The sequence below is a fragment of the Zosterops lateralis genome (assembly GCF_965231275.1).
Source record: "Zosterops lateralis genome assembly, chromosome: 1".
Classification (NCBI taxonomy): Eukaryota; Metazoa; Chordata; class Aves; order Passeriformes; family Zosteropidae; genus Zosterops; species Zosterops lateralis.
The window spans coordinates 141,317,378-141,333,798 of record NC_139762.1 but is presented as its reverse complement, the minus strand read 5'-3'; the positions used below and the strand labels follow the sequence as shown (position 1 = coordinate 141,333,798).

At 38.7% G+C, this 16,421-nt stretch overlaps 1 protein-coding gene across 5 annotated transcripts in view; it reads right to left on the bottom strand.

Moving 5' to 3' along the window:
• The window catches only part of CYRIB (CYFIP related Rac1 interactor B), a 96,857-nt gene that overhangs the window by 36,176 nt on the left and 44,260 nt on the right, over positions 1-16,421 (bottom strand). For all 5 annotated transcript variants that reach the window (XM_083865972.1, XM_083865973.1, XM_083865974.1 and 2 more), the window contains exon 2: positions 6,199-6,277. The gene's annotated coding sequence lies outside the window, so the exon portion shown is untranslated. The remainder of the gene's footprint in view (positions 1-6,198; positions 6,278-16,421) is intronic.

Here is a 16,421-nt window from a genome sequence, read left to right as displayed (position 1 = left end):
CTCCTTAATCATCTAGATTTCTACTCAGGGTAAAAAATATATATATATAAAATAACAAAATAACTTTCCTCAGGACTGTACTAGGTCATATGAACAGCAAGGAACTTCTACCACAAAGAAAACCCAAAAAAAACTACCAAACAAAAACATCCCAAAAACGAACTAAACAACGACAAGAAAGAGGAAAAAAAAAAAGAAAAAAAGAAAAAAAGAAAAAAAAAAGAAAAAAAAAAGAAAAAAAGAAAAAAAAAAAAAAAAAAAAAAAAAAAAAAAAAAAAAAAGAAAAAAACCAAAACAAACAAACAAACAAACAAACAAACCCCCAAAAACCCAAAAACCATCCCAGCCACAGAAAAGTTATAGTCACTTCCCATCTAAAAGATCTTTTTTACTGGTTTTAGTGAGTTCTAACCATCAACTGTTCATCGACAGTATGAAAAACTGAAAGCAGAAGCCCTGGTTACCTGCCAGATAGGTAAACTCTAAGATGAACTTAGACCTAAGCTGATTATGCTACAGCTGGGGAAGTATCCCACACACCATCTCTGCTGCTCAGAGACAGTTCATTTCAGATTGCTAACAACACAGTTGACATTTTTAAAAGCCTGGAAAGCCCTTCCTATGGACACCAGCAGCAGTGAGTTCTGCCACAGGCTCAGGGCTGAGCAGTTCCTGGGTGACAGTCAAGCACCTCACTTTTAACTCCTTCTCCCCAGGGTCCCCAGTGCTACCCCACTGTGCAAATCTCAGTAGAGGCAGCTCCTTCCAGTGTTAACTCATACACTAAAGGAGGCAGGACTTTCCAAAGGGTGACTCCAGGAGAGCCTGGGGACAAGCAGCAATTTCTGTCGAGGAGGATAGAGGAGCTCTGCTCCCTCCACAGGAACTTTCACAGAGCACTGAGACTCTTAAAAGTGCCTCCAGCTTGTCCAGGAGCTCTGTGAGCTTCACCTACACAAATATTTGCAATAATTCTTGCAGCTACAGTTAAAAAAAGAAGAGGGCAGGGTATGAAGAAGCTATTCCAATTAGCTATACATTGCAGTTGGTACAGTTTTGAAATCATTCTAGTAAAAACATGGGTGATTAGAATACTATCAATCATTAGCTGTCCAGAAAGGAAGAATCTAGCCATGCTATTTTAACCTGGGATCTCAAATGTTTATTGGGTAGCACATGAGATGGAAAAACATCCAAAAATTATAAAACACAGGGCAACATGGGAATGCCCATGTTCAGCTCCTAGGGACTGTTGTATATTCAACAGCTTTGTCCAACAGGCAGGAAAATAAACCAAAAAAACCAGGAGCTATACAACAAGGTCATAATTCCTGCATTGTAATTTAATGGCACTGAGTCTCAACAGCTGCACACTATTTCTTTTCAATAGTTTCTCAAATTAATTCCGTGATCACCTAAAAGGAGGCAAGCTGCATAAAAGGAAGTTCAGATGGGACATTAGGAAAGCTTCTGCCCTGAAGGGGTGTCTGGTCACTGGGACAGGCTCCCCAAGGATGTGGCCATGGCACCAAGCCTGACAGAGCTCAAGGAGCATCTGGACAATGCTCTTAAGTCACACCATTTAGTGGCAGGGAGTCCTGCAAGGGGCAGAGAGCTGAACTTGATGTTCTGTGTGGGCCCTTTTCAACCTGAGACATTCTATGATCGTAAATAATAAAACTGCAGTTATGCAGTCAAGCAGTAAGCCGAACACTAACAAGAACTAAAGGACTGTATGTCTATAGTTCAAGTGCCTACAGAGTAAAAAAACCCCAAAAACTCTCCCTCCAAAAACCTAGAATTATCGTTTAACAAGTATTTAAGTGTTCTTCTCCAAGTCAGGAAGTGAAATAAGCAACATCTGACATTAACCTAATAGAACAGAACACATAAAACTTAATATGACTGTCCAGTCACCTGTCTCAACAAGCACAGCTTTTCAGGTCAAATGTCTTCCTGATGAGAAAAGTTTACATATTTTGCTGCCCTGTTTAAAAGAGACTTTTCAAAATGTCAAAACAACCCTTAAATTAATGCCTTTGATTTGAAGGCTTATTGGACAAACAGAATTAAACAGTTCGTGTTGTCCTGAGCAACTATTTACAGGTAAAGAAAAATAGCAGCTTTACCTTCATAAACAAGTCGGCATGGCTGAAGTCTCAACAGCACAGTTTACTAAATAAGCTTTTAAAGCAAACTCAAAACTCACTTATTTTCAAACTACTCTATTAACTGTTGCAGTAGGACTACTACAAGTAAAGGAAGGATATTTTGGAAGAGCTTGACGCTGAATTCCACTTGGTTACAGTGAAAAAGTCTTGTCACTAATCATTTGCAGATTACTACAATCTTCATTCGAGGTTTAACTTATTTTACGTCTACTGTGGGGAAAAAAGATACCACATTATGTTTCCTCAGCATAGGGACATTACTAAACTTTTAAAAATACAGCATTGCATATAAGCTTCTAACATATCAATCTATTCCTGTGCTATTGCAGTGAGGCACGTTAAACAAGCCCCAAGATAAAATACAGCAAATAAATATAAGACAGCTCTGTTCAGCCTAAAACAAGTCAGCTATTCCTCTTTTTTGCCTTAGACACCACCATTAATGCAAAATAAATGCATGCTGGTAGAATATCAGCATCATGATCAGAATCTCTACCACATCATCTTGAGTGTCAGAATCACAACAAGTACTTAACCTCAATGTACTCAGAGCCATTTACAAGAACCCACTTTCACATGGATGAGAAATCTATTCAAGAGGCTCTGCTGAATTTACAGACAAACTTACAACAATACCAAAGGAGATTGTTTTTAATTTGTGGCACAAATGGGAAGTACAGGTGGTTTCTGTTGTCAGAAAGACAATTTTACTTCACATGTTTACATTCTATAACATCACTGTGGCAGATTATTTTTTTACCCCTGATGTTCCCACACTACCCTGCTGTTATCTGGTGGGCTTTCCATTGAAAGCTTTTAGAAGTAATTGTAATGTCACCACTTTCTATGTTGGTTACATGGGTTTCCTCAAACAAACAAACAAATCAACCCTTGTGAAAGCTGCATTAAAAGCTATACATTTAAAAATCTATTTCTTTGTTTAATAGAGGAAACATTTAGCACTGAGGAAAAAAAATAAAAAAAACCCCCAGAACCTAGCTTTATATTTCTTGCAGCATGTTTGACTTTATATAAACTTCCCCACCAGTCAAAACCAAACAGAATTCTGTAAACACACAGAATAGGGCCTTACTCAAATGCAGTATCTCTTCTGCATGACATCCTTCACTTCAAACCTTTTTTAGGCACACAGATATGGGGACAACAAATATTCCTGCTATTTTAAAATTTAACACACATCAAGGGATTTGGGAAAAGGGATAAAGGGAAAAGACTAATATTGTTACTGAAGAAGTTTTAAAGATTCTTCACAAGAGGAAGCAAAACACTTAAAGATGTGTCAGCCAGACAAATGTTACTTTCATAAGAACTACATAAGCCACAACAAAGAGTTCTCAAAGCTAATAAGAAAATGGCAGGCATGCATTTACTTCCATTTTGTAAACATAATACTGAACGTGTTTTCATATTTATTAAAATTAGCATAAATGCAAAACCTGTTAATCCACCCACAGTGCAGTATCAGTACTGGAACAGAGACTTCACAACATGGTAATCAGTTTGCTTAAAACATCTCCCCATCATCATTACAGGGGAACAATTCTAAGTTGCATGGAAAGATTTTTAAATCTTCAAGCATGCAGACAAGTTCAAGTTGTATCTAAAAGATAGCACTAAAATGAGAGTGAATAACTATCAGAAATTATACATGAAGGCAGAAGACAATTATCAAGATCTTTTCTGAACAATTGATAATCTGGAAAAATAATCCTATACAAGTTAAATTAGTGTAATGAAAAAGAACAGCAAATACAAGAAAAATAAGGAAAACACTGAAATGTTACTCATCCTTCAGTGTCTGTGATAATGGACAGCTGAAACACCATAAGAAAAGAAATACCACCTGGATAAAATGGGCATGCACATCTTCTGCAACCATTTGGGCTATTCTGCACCACACCAAGGACTAGCTGGGTTGGAATTCTTATCTTGGCACCAGTCCTGAAGACCTGGGCCCAAACAAGCTCTGTCCCAAGGGATGCAGAGTTCTGTGTCATGTTCCATTTTCAGCACAGTCCCAGAGCTGGGGGCCTGGGCTGAGAACCTGGGTCAGGTCTAAAATGCAGTAGAGCTCAGCAGACTCTCAGCTCCTCCTGTCTTCCCAAACCAAAGTTACTGCTGGAAACAGTGAAACCAAGTTTGTGCAGCACTATCCCAAGCTAAAAAAAGGACTTACTGATCCTAAAGGAAATACTGAATTAAGACAAATACTTTACCACAGCTGCAGACAAAGAACTACTTCATAGAACTACCCAGTTTCACTCAGCATGGCCATTCTGTTAAACTTCCCTCTCCGAGAGAGATGGGGAGATGATGGGCTGGAAGAGGAAGCCAAAGCAGGGAAAAAGACAGAAGACTTCAATTCTAGACTAATGAGCTTTTCAGTCTTCTGTAGAGGGCAAGCTAGGCCCCCAAATTTAGAGACAGACACACATATTCATATTATATACAACCAGAATAATCCAAAGTATTATCCTAAAAGTTACTACCAGATAATTATAGTGTGGTCCCAAACTTATGTTGGCAACACAGTGCTTTGGTACCTCAAATGGTGGCACACCACATGCCAGAGGTTTTTTCCCCTGTAAGCTGAAGGTCATACACTTTCAAAACCAGTATTTAGGAATGAGTCTCGTATGTATTTTAGCTTCAGAAACTGCAATTTTACAGGCAACAAAACTCTTGAAATTATTGCTCAGAAATAGCTGTACTATGCAACCATACTCATCTTTATATTAAAAAAAAAAAAAAAAAGACTAAAGAAGTCAAACTTTGTTTTTACTATGTCATCCTGACAGATGCACATTGCTGACTACTATAAGCTTTCAAAACTTTCCTACCATTAATCTAGGTTTGGCAGAGTAACCAAGCATTTTAATATTCTCTGCAACAGCTACAGCAAAAAACTTTATAAAGTTATCCTTGACTGCTTATAAAATTCAGGCAAATTAACTGGTGAGTGAAGATTAATAAAGCATCTGCAAATGCTTAAGTCATGAAAGCTTAATGCTTTCTTACTGGCTAGGATGGGTTTCTTTCCATGTTCACCCTTGAACCCAGCCACATCACCCCATTTTGGGCTAAGAACCCTCTCTTGACACAAGTTTAATGAACCCTGCAGCTCAAGTGGCAGCAGTAAACAGAAAGGTAAGATCCAAGCTTTACAGGAGGCGAATAGTAAGGTATAATTACAGAGGATAACTGCTACTTTATGTACAACATTAAGTATTTGAGAAATGAGCTGTAACTCTGGTACCCACTATCAATGTGCACATGCTTTACCTATGTCAGGACATTCAAATGCCCCAAATTCTCAGGTTTCCTTGTGATTGCTGTGTAATGCCGTAGCTCAACATCTTGACTTATGGGCTGGCAAACTGCTATTAAGTGGTCATAGCTCTTCACTGATGATCCTATTATTGTTCTCCACCTAAAAGGAGCCTGCGCATGATTTGGTGTGTCTGGGAATCACAAGATGTCTTTAGTTTTATTATCATACACTATTCTCAGCGAAAATTAGGCCTCAACAAACATCCACTGAATAATTACAAGCACATTAATGGCATCTTCCAAAGCATCTGGACTTCTGTTAAGGCTTCCTTTTTTCTCTCTCCAGACTCTGAAGCACTATACTTGAAGTTTCACTGTTTGCACTATCACGCTTCAAATAATATTTATATAGGACACAGTACAGACACACTGTATTTGTTTCAGCTAAAAATGCAAACAGACTATGTCTAACATGTCATTAAAGGAAGAAAAGATTTTTTTTTTCCTATTGAGAGAGCAGGAATTTAATCAATTTGTATTCCAATTTAAATACCCACATGTTATCCACTGCTACTGAGTCTTTTGTCTGGTGAGCTACACACAGTCAGAAAGAAAAAATATTGCATGAACTACTTCTTGTTTTCAACAGATCAAAATACTTTGTACTCCTTGGCCTAAAATATTATGGAAAACAAAGAAATATTCTACAAGCAAAGAAACCCAAGCAAGTGTTTACCAGTTAGTAGTATCTTCCTGCAGTCTTAACAGAGAATTCTCTTCTTCAGGTTATTGATGCAGCAGCTCGTCCTCACAATCTGAAAAAACAGAAGAACCCCATTAAACATAAACAATGCACATTATTTCAATCACATAAACCAGTGCCAGGGGTAAATCAAAGTTAATCCTGCAGTGCCAAGGAACCTACATAATCCTTTAGGAATGCAAATGAAACATGCCAATTTCAAAAACACTTGGTGATTTTATGGAAGTGACATTACAAAAGCAAGCAGAGAAGCATCCTCACAAACTCTTCTGTGAGTCAGTAAGGCTATTAGCTAGCCACCATCACAGGCATCAGAAATAGAGCATTGCATCTCAGCATTACCGAGTTAAGTTACATAGTTACAGCACAAAAAATAGAGCATTACATCTCTGCATTACGGAGCCGAGTTACACATAATTGCAGCAGAAAAAAGTAGGTCTCAGTTCAAGCTTTATTTACAGTGTCACATACTGCACACACAGGGAAAAATACTTCATTGCTACGGTTTTCATCAGGTAAAGAAAAATGCCACCAATCGAAGTTTCTACCTATCTGAACTTCTCCAGGATTACTAGGATTTTCTGTTTCAAAACAAAGTTTCTGGTTTAGAAAAATCAGTATTTGTATGGCCAGACCAAACAGCATTTCCTAGGGAAATGCAGCACTGAGATTCCATTGCAAGCACTTGGAGGGTATTTCAGCTCATTGGGAGTGGATATATATAGCAAGCAGCCTACCTTTTTTAGTACAGTAACTGGATGATGAACTGCCCAGAACTTGTACCTTCCTGTTGTGATGAAAGGTTCATAAGTCTTTTCCCTTTGGCATTTTGTAGGCTGCTTCTCTTTCAAGGATTTCAGCTAATTTAAATACTTGAGTGTTGTCACTTAACCTGTCTCCAATATAAAATCACTGCTGCTCCTGCTTTAGGTGTTCCCAGTACCAGAATCCTTCTTTTTAGTATCTCACACCTCAAAGTTTCTTTTAGAGAGTGATCTTCCCATTTTGTCCTCCAATTCTCTTTCTGCTTCTTAAAGCAAAGTCAAGCATATTCTGCAACACATCTGTTTTTAGCATGAACTTGGTTTAGAAATATAAAATCCCTGTCATGTCTTTTCAAATCCAGCTGAAGAGGCATGAAAGACTCAGTGTTAATTTGTATTTAATCAGCTATCAGCAGTTCCTCTTACATCAGGTAATCCTGATTAACAAGCATTTAACAAAAATGTGCTGCTTTGCAGTTAAATTTCTAATCACAAACACCATAACATTACTGATTTGTCCCAGCTTGGGAAGGATGGAGGGAAGAACAAGGCTGGGCAAGGATTTTAGTCACAGTGAAAACTACCAACAGAAGATGCCACCCATTGCCTCCTGCTCTCTCTGCAAAGGAAAACCTTGCAGCCTGAAGAGCACAGCTAGGAGAAAAGAAGGCAAGGACTCTGATGTGCTATGCAAAATATAATGGCCAAATAAAACCAAGGGATCCTATTCACAGCTACATCGAAGCAAGTAATTGCAACAGACGGTTGAAAAGCAAAACCAAAAAAAGAATAATATTAACTAGCGATAGCTTTTGCCAATTCGTGTCAAGGCAGCACCTAAGATAAGCAACTGCCTGTCAAGTTAATGTGTTGGTGGGTTTTTTTCTGCAAATGTAGTAAGAAGCACTATTTCTCCTTCTTGCAGAAGGGGAAATCTAAAAAAACACCCAAAACACATTCACTCCAATAATGCATAGGCTTTGTTTTAACAATTGTTCCTCCACCCTATTCAGTCCCTTTCATTCATGGACCTCTTGCCAGACAACTGCATAGATTAACAATCATCTTATAAACTGAATGGAAGCCATAAGATCCTTTCATTCATGCTGCTTGGCAAGAGCTGAGCAGAGCAGCTCTAACACTGCCTACAGTCCATAACAGGATTGAAAACCCTGCTGCCTGAGTGACCATTTGAGAAACTCAACAAGTTCCTTCAAATACACTCAATGAAAACCACTTCCTTCTACCCTTCTACACCACAGTACAAAAAGCTTCTTAGTACCAAAAATGGAATTTTTTTCAAGCATGATTGATCATTTCATTAAACAGAAAAAATGTTATATTTCTGCTGTTCCACTGGCAGGACACGGAGCATCATGTTGCCAAATTCAAATGGTTAAATCTTGTAACTATTGAAATCACAAGCAGGATTTTTGTTTACTGAAAGGAGCAGCTAAGCCCACTGGAGACCCCTCTGCCCTCTCCAGTCCACCTGGCAGAACTGCCGTATATTAGAGTAGATTGAAGAGATGATGGGAACATCCAAACAAAAAAAAAAAAAAACAAAAACAAAACAAAACAAAACAAAAAAAAAAAAAAAAAAAAAAAAAACAGTGGAAGCACATCATCTGCCAGCACAGGGCAAAGAATTAAGGCTGGTGTGATAGGAGGAACTGGAGAGGAAGGAGGCTGCTGCACAGGAGCACTGGGCAGCTCTGCACACAGAAAGGACAAGGGTGCTGAAGTGGGAGCAAACGCAGAAAAAGCTGCAGAAAGCGTGGCCCCTTTGGAAGATCTCAACAGCTTTCAAGGCAACAATTCCTTATGTATGATCTAGATTAATCCTGTTCAGTCCATAAAACCTGTCAAGAGATATTTTTTTTTTTTTTAAATAACAGATCCCCAAACTGTAACCTATGGTATAAATAGCATAGCTGAGAAAAAACAAGTTAGCTGCCATTAGTTTACAGACAAGATTTGTTCACAAGCTCATTTGCTTTACTTCAATAGACCTTTGTGGAGTAAATTAACACTGTTTCTTTGACAGGCTAATGAGAATAGCAGGTGAACAGCAAAAGAGTAAGCTCATTCCCAGGAGATATCCTTGCCTGCCCTCCACACACTGTGTTGGCATAGCTTTGTAGGATGATGAATTCAAACGAAGGAAGCAGACAATAAATGTACTTGTTCCTGCTAAATTAGGGAGACTTCATCTCTTGATGTAAGCGACCATCCCTTACTTCATTAGCTTTGTCACTTAAGGGGAAGGTGGAATTAGTACAGCACCTGATTAAATCTTGTTCTCTATATAAAATTCATGCTCAAGAAAACCATTAACCATAAAGATGCAAAAAGCCTTCTGTGAACCGCACAGTGTTTGCTTTTCCCTGGTGTACATGTTTCAACAGGCAGAGGCACACAGCCAGTGCTTCTCAAGCCTCCAAGTTTCACACTCACTTGAGCTACAAGGAAGAAAAGTCCTGAGAAATTTATTAATGGCTATATCCTCAGGAGAAAAGGGTAAAGCCACTAACACAGGGCTTAGTCAGTTTTACTGAGGGATCCACTCAAGGCAGTTTGCTGAAATACTGAGGTAAGGCAGGCAGTCGCTGTCAGATACAGCAGTCTCTACATAGGGCTTCAAGTTAAATAATTTTGCAGACTGCCACTGTTAAATCAAGACTGACACTTACAGCTCAGGTAAGGCTCATGTCAGAGCTGGCTACGTGTCCTCACAAGCAGGTAACAGGAATGACTCAGGGCTGAGATGCAGAGGGAAACAGATGCAGAGGTCAGTCTGTCCTTAAATTCTGCCCAAACCCTCAACTCCTGACCCAATAGCCCACGTTTCAGTTCTCTGCCTTACTCCAGTTAGATAATTGCATCCCAAAGACACTGCTGAAGTGACCATCTGGGGCGGCCTGAGAGCCATTTCACTTCCTCTTTATTTGGTAACCTACACAGCATCTTCAAAAGCCCAGACAAATTCAGATTTCACAACTTAACATGCAGGCTATTTCAACTCAACAGCTTTGAATTCCATTTAGGAGTAACTCCACCTAACCTGTGTACCTAAGACTGTTGTATAGTTATGAACCACATTTAAAAATCACATTATACATATCATCCTTGCCTGTGCTTGATTTTGCTTAGCTCAAAACATAGAAAGCACAGGAGAGACAATAATGTGGATTTAAGGTGATGGATCCTCCCTAACACAGATCACAACAGACTGCTAGACACAACAGCCCATCATAAGACAGATCTAAAATGCAAAGTATACAAAATGAGCTGAAGAAAAAATAAGCCATAAAGATCCATAAAGATAACTAAGTGTCACAAGGCTTATGGTAGCCTACAAACAATTCTGGTATCAGACGTAAGAGAGCACACACAATGAGCAGTCAAAATAACCCCTGTAGAGCTTTTGGCAGGCTGCTCTTCATAGTAAATAGCTATGCAAAAAAGAGGCAGAAAGCAACACAACCAGTGTCCTACAAGAACAGGAAAACACACAAATACTAGAATTCACTACTAGGTCCACAGCAAGACAGCTTGAGAATTTTATATCCCACTAAAAGGACATGGAACTACTTTTTCCCCTTATGAACATATTTTGCCAAAACTTTAATTTTCAGCTGAAAGAGGAAACTCTCCTGGGATTTGAAGAATTGGTAGCCTGAGAACTATTCAAAAATCCCCAGTTATTCACTTCTGTACAGCTAAGAAAGTAAGTTGCCATTCCTTTATTTCCAGGACAGAAATGAAACCAAGTGTTTAAGATCAAATAATTACACTAAAACGCAACAGTTTGAGCTTCAACTGTACATCATGCAGTTAATAACACTGATGCTAAGACTCATTCCATGGTTAAAACTATTTGCCTTCAGAAGACTGCAGCTCTGCTTCCATGTAACACCAGAGCATTCTAATGACACCCTGAGCATTTTCAACACCAAAGTATTCCTTCTTTTTTCATTCATTAGAACAGCATGAGTTACAGGACTTAAACAGGCTAGTCCTTACAGGTTTGAGCTGCAAAGCCACTAAATATGGCTTAAAATGTACCTCTAGTATTTATTCACGTACTAGAAGCTAATTCTGTGAGTAAATTAGGATCATCCAGTCAGCTAAGAGTTGCAAAGACAGAGATGGAAGACACACATAACCTTCCCTTGTCCTACGGCAAACATTTGGCAGAGGTTTAAAGTATTATCAGCCCAACACAATGTATTCTCTGAAGTGTAATTTATCCAACAGAACACTGACCAGCTTATTATTCCTCTGATAATTACTCTAAAGTCATAGAAAGGATTTCCAATTGTGAATACTTCCCTCTGTCAGTGTTGTATTGCAACTTACAAATAAATACTGGACTTGGTATTTCAAGTTCAGTACTATGGCACAGTTTAGCAACTTCCCTTAAAAATACAGGTTTTCAAAATAATTTTAAGTACTACAGAAGGACTGAGTTTTAGTAGATTAATATCCTTATCACTTTTTGTTTTGTTATTAGTTACAATTGGAAATGTAATTAATGCTGCAATTCCAGTAGACTTTGCTCACATTGCAGAAGTTCTGACTCCCACCAGACTATTACTGACCTTCAAGCTCTAATTCACCTAGATTCTGGGAGCTCAGGAACCTGTATCTGCATTTAATACAAATGCAGCAATAAGAAGAAAGTAGCTTTTGTGTAAAAAAAAAACCAACTAAACTGAAAGTGCTACATACTTATTCCATTTAGCCATACAATAAGTATATTCCTCTGTTCCAAAGACAAATGTGGAAGCAGTAAATATGCCAATCATTTGAATACCCTCATATTAGACAGGCTTAAAGTTTAACTGTGAGCGGAGAAGAATGTATTTGATCCCAGACTTGAAATAACAGGGTGAGTATTTTCTCCAGCTCCCTTTTGAAACAGAACTACTCTTCTGAGAGTGACTCAAGTTCTTAGAGTGACTCAACTCAGAGATGAAGAGACAGGACACAGATTACATGTTCTCTGGATTAGTTATGGAGCAGGTTTCCATAGCAGGGTGAAAAGGGCATGTATACACAGACAGTGTGAGAAAGGACAAATTTTTTCCTATTTCTAACGAGAGAATGTTCTAGATAAATACAAAGGAGAAGGACAACTAAGTTCAGACCAGGTAACTTATAGAAACTTGGTAGAAGTGCAGAGTCCTTGCAGAAAGTCTGATAAATCTTATCATGAATGTCAAGAGCAGTTCTTTTGTCTTAAACATTTTTGCTGTACAGAAAAACAGGCACAAAGCATAACTTGGAATATTTCTTCACTCTCAAGTACAGACGCCACGAATTTTCTTACCTCAGATCTCAGTCAGTATATCTTTTCTCTTTGGATACACAACGCCCAACCAAGGTACTGAATTACATTACAGAAACCAGGAATTAACACAAGGACTGATTGTTGGATCAGTCCTGTTTCTTCTGCTGTCTACAGAGGCACAATAAGAGAAGACCCTCATGTGACCAGAACCAGTGGACCAGTTCTGCTTTCTAAGAGTTTTAACTGTTAAAGTTATGAGGAAGCTACACAAACTCTTCAATAAGTTAAGGCTTGTAATTATAAGATAGAAGCTGCATGTCCTAACTGCAAGATCAGCTCAAGATCTCCCCTGGACAGAGATCTATCCAAAGCAAGGACTAAACACAGAAGACTTTCCCACTCCATTAAAATTCCTTGTCACCAGGCTCTTAGTGCTTAGTCTTTCCTGAATACACACCTGAAGCCCCTATTCATAACATGTCCCAGCTTCAGTATCCTTCATATTTTTACTTATAAAGCGTCTCAGCTTTCAGCTGGGAGGGAGGCATGAGCCTGGCTCTCATGTAGACAATCAATTCCAGACTCCTTAAATAGACACTAGAATCAGCTGTCCCTTATACTACCCATCATTATGCGAACAAGTCTTTAATTTAAAAATTCTGAAGGGCGAAGACAGCCTAGGAAAAATGCTGTAAAGCCCTTGCTCTCAGTAGTTGGACAATATATCCTTTTTTCCCCCATTTTCTAATCAGCTGGATTTAGACAAGCTTGTTATCTAGTCCACAGAGAGGCAGGCATTAGTTCCAGCTCTTAGTGATGTTTACAGTACCTAACATTATCTGATGAGTAAATAGTTTTAAGCTCTTAGCTTAAGCAGTCTGAATGATCTTTTTAGGATCCAATATTTGTTAAAAAAAAAAAAAAAAAGAAAAGAAAAGAAAAAAAAAATACTGCAAAGCTTATGTTTGAGACCTTGAGTAAAAAGTCTCACCCTCAAAAGGTTGTCTGCTGACTCTCAGCTCTTACATCCGCTTCTCACTACCAAGACATTAAAGGCAACTGGACTCCTCTTTCTGCACAGGAAATCTGATGAATTTTCAAGCCATTCTTACACTCCCACATCCTCTCATTTAAGTCTGTACTGAGAGAGCACAAGATCTTTGTTCAAAGGGTACTTGTAGATGCCATCATTTCCAGAGGCATTTTTCCTACATTTAATGTGCAAGTTACAACCTCAGTCAAAACAGGAGCATACCATGTATTTGGAGTAACAAAGGAAGCATTTAAGAACAAGTCTTACATTTTTTCTGCTTAAGCAAAAAAAAAAAAAAAACAAAACCGAACTCCAATGTTCAAATACTCACACAAGCAGTAAGGCAGTTAAGTTCATGCTTTTGAAATCAAACTTTACCCTGGAACAGAAGTCAAATTAAAAAAAAAAAATAACAAATTTTCTATTTAGAGATGTGTCACAGTACAAAGCTTTTTTGCTGTTCTGAGGCTCGAAAGACTTACTTAAGACTAACAGATTCTGAAGAACCACTTTCCATGAAGAAATATAGCCACAAAACTCAACTTAATTACACGCATGAAGAAAAGGAACTGTATTGCACAAAACTGTGGAATCATGGCCAGCATAACTCTGGTATACACAAAGTTGCTGCATTTCAGTAAAACTCCAAAACAGACATGCCCAGGTAGCAGCTTCCCTTCATCCAATTATCACTAATTTCAGACAGATTGCCAGCACATTCAACAAGAGTATCACCAGTACTTCCAGCATCCTAAAAAAAGTCCTAGGACCACCAACTTGAAGAGCATCATTGAAAACCAGGTATAAATTGTATAGTATGTGTAACCAGACTTGAAATTAAGGTGCCTGGCTTCTGCAACCTCCAAATTTAGATCAGGGACTCCATCAAACCACGTGATGAGAGAGTTGCTCTACAGGCAGAGCGTGCTTTAGGCTGCTCCTCCATGAGAAACCCAGAGGGCCCTTCACCACACCATGCAACCAGAGCATGGGCAGTGCCACATACTCTGTGTGTTCAACCAAATGACAGGCAGAGGCTCCTGAGCTCCTCAGAGAGACAGGAATTGTGCAGCAGAAGCCCAGCAGCAAGCTCCTGCTTGGCCACAGGTACAAATGGAAGCAGCATCCATGTGTAACTTCCAGCAAGGAGCTGGATCCATCCGTGGTGCTGCAGAACTCACCTGTTCATGGACTATGATTCAGTGCCTGAAGAGTGTGTTGGATTCAGCACGGATCCACAGATTAATTGCACACCATGGATGTGTCTGGCAACTGACACAAGAAGGCTACACACACATATACAATTAGGAGCACTCAGAAAGGTTGTATCATCTGCTCTAACAGGACTGACTGAGCCTTGTTGACCTCACTCAGTGCAACTACAGAAAGCTTCCACATCTCTCTCAGGAGTCTCAGAGTAAGTAAAGCTAGTTAACTTTCACAGTGTTTAGTTTGAGGGTCACCGTGCCCAGCATGGGCTAAAAAAAACATTACCTACTATGGAATTATTTGTATTGCCATCCATGAACTTACACAATTTATCAGGGACATCTCATGTGGCAAAGACACTGCCAAAGAACTGGATGATTTATGGGTGTTCTTATAGCAGAGATCTCCTATAGTAGGAGCTTTCCAACAACAGACATTTTCCAGCAATCTCTGAATACTGGAATGTGACAAAAACAAGACAGAGGAAGTAAGACGACTTACACAACGATAAATCTTGTTAATAAAGATATGCCTGTCACTGTGGCTGAACTAGAAAATTTCTTCTGCCTAATGGTATTGTCATAAGCACCACAGAAAGCTCACTCACAAAGGGTAGTATAAAACCCCTTTGGGTGATCAACAGGCTTCCAGTAGTTTGTCTTTCAATAAAAATTAAACTGGTTTTCAAAGATTTAGTAACAAGACAAATATTAACTTATTTATTGTCTTATCGTTCTAATCTAGAAATTGATGTTCACCTTCATCTCATTTTTGTGCAAATTGTTATTTTCTTAAAAATACAAGGATCAGCAAAAACAGTATTAAAAAGAAAGCCACCAACAATGACTAAGATATTCCAGATCTGAAAGTATGAAAAGGTTTCACTTGAATGTACTTTCAGTTAATGTATCACTGCAGAGAAACTAAAGGAGTCCTGTATCCTATTACAAACCTTGCTTCTATCTTCTAAACATGTTTTATGAGGAGTCATTCAACTACAGAAACTCACTCCAGCGCTGCAGTAACTAGGGAAACATCCATTTGATCCCTGTTTTTACTACAACTTCCTATTTGCTTCCAGGTAATTAACACTGCCATACCTCAGTTCCTTATCTTATCTTTCTTCGTGATGAGGCCAAACATTCAACACTCAGAAGAGAAGGACTTTAGCCAGGTGTGCTGTCTTCGAATTCTGCTACAGCAAGAGCTGCTAAGGGCAGCAATAGATCAAGGCATAAGCACAGAAGAGGCTGTTTAGGGACTCTCCAGGCAGGCAGTGAGGATACTCCGCAAGAAGCACAAATACAAAATACCTCCAAAATCTCTGCACTACATCACATCACAGACAGAAGTTGCTGAAGCAGTACAGATTCCAAAAATCAGATACTGCATTCCTATCCAGCAAAGATATTCCTGTTAAACTCTCATCCATCAGCCTGAAAAATAATGGAAGTTACTGTTTTACTGCCGAAAACTTGAGCTTCTTAAGCCTTTAAGTTAAGGCCCTACAGACAGTAAGAAGTTAACTAATCTTTTTAGACAGTCCAGTCTAATCCTGGACATAAACAGTAACTTCACTTCAATATGCATGTTACAGTTCAAAAAAATATTTTATTAACCTACTAAGAATAGTAAATTCATTCTAGTGTTCCAAACTGCTGATCAAATTATCCTTTCACCAAGATAACAAATAAAAATAATTAAAAGATGCACATGTCAAACAATGTGCTCGAGGGGAAAAAAATAAAGTTTCATCCAGATCAACCAACTTCAACACTGGCTACTGCTGGATTATCAGAGAGGAATGCCATAAGATGCCCTGTAGCTGGAACACACTTCTTAAAAAAACAACACTGAACCTACATTGGGACAATTTTCTAAGATGAAAAATGAG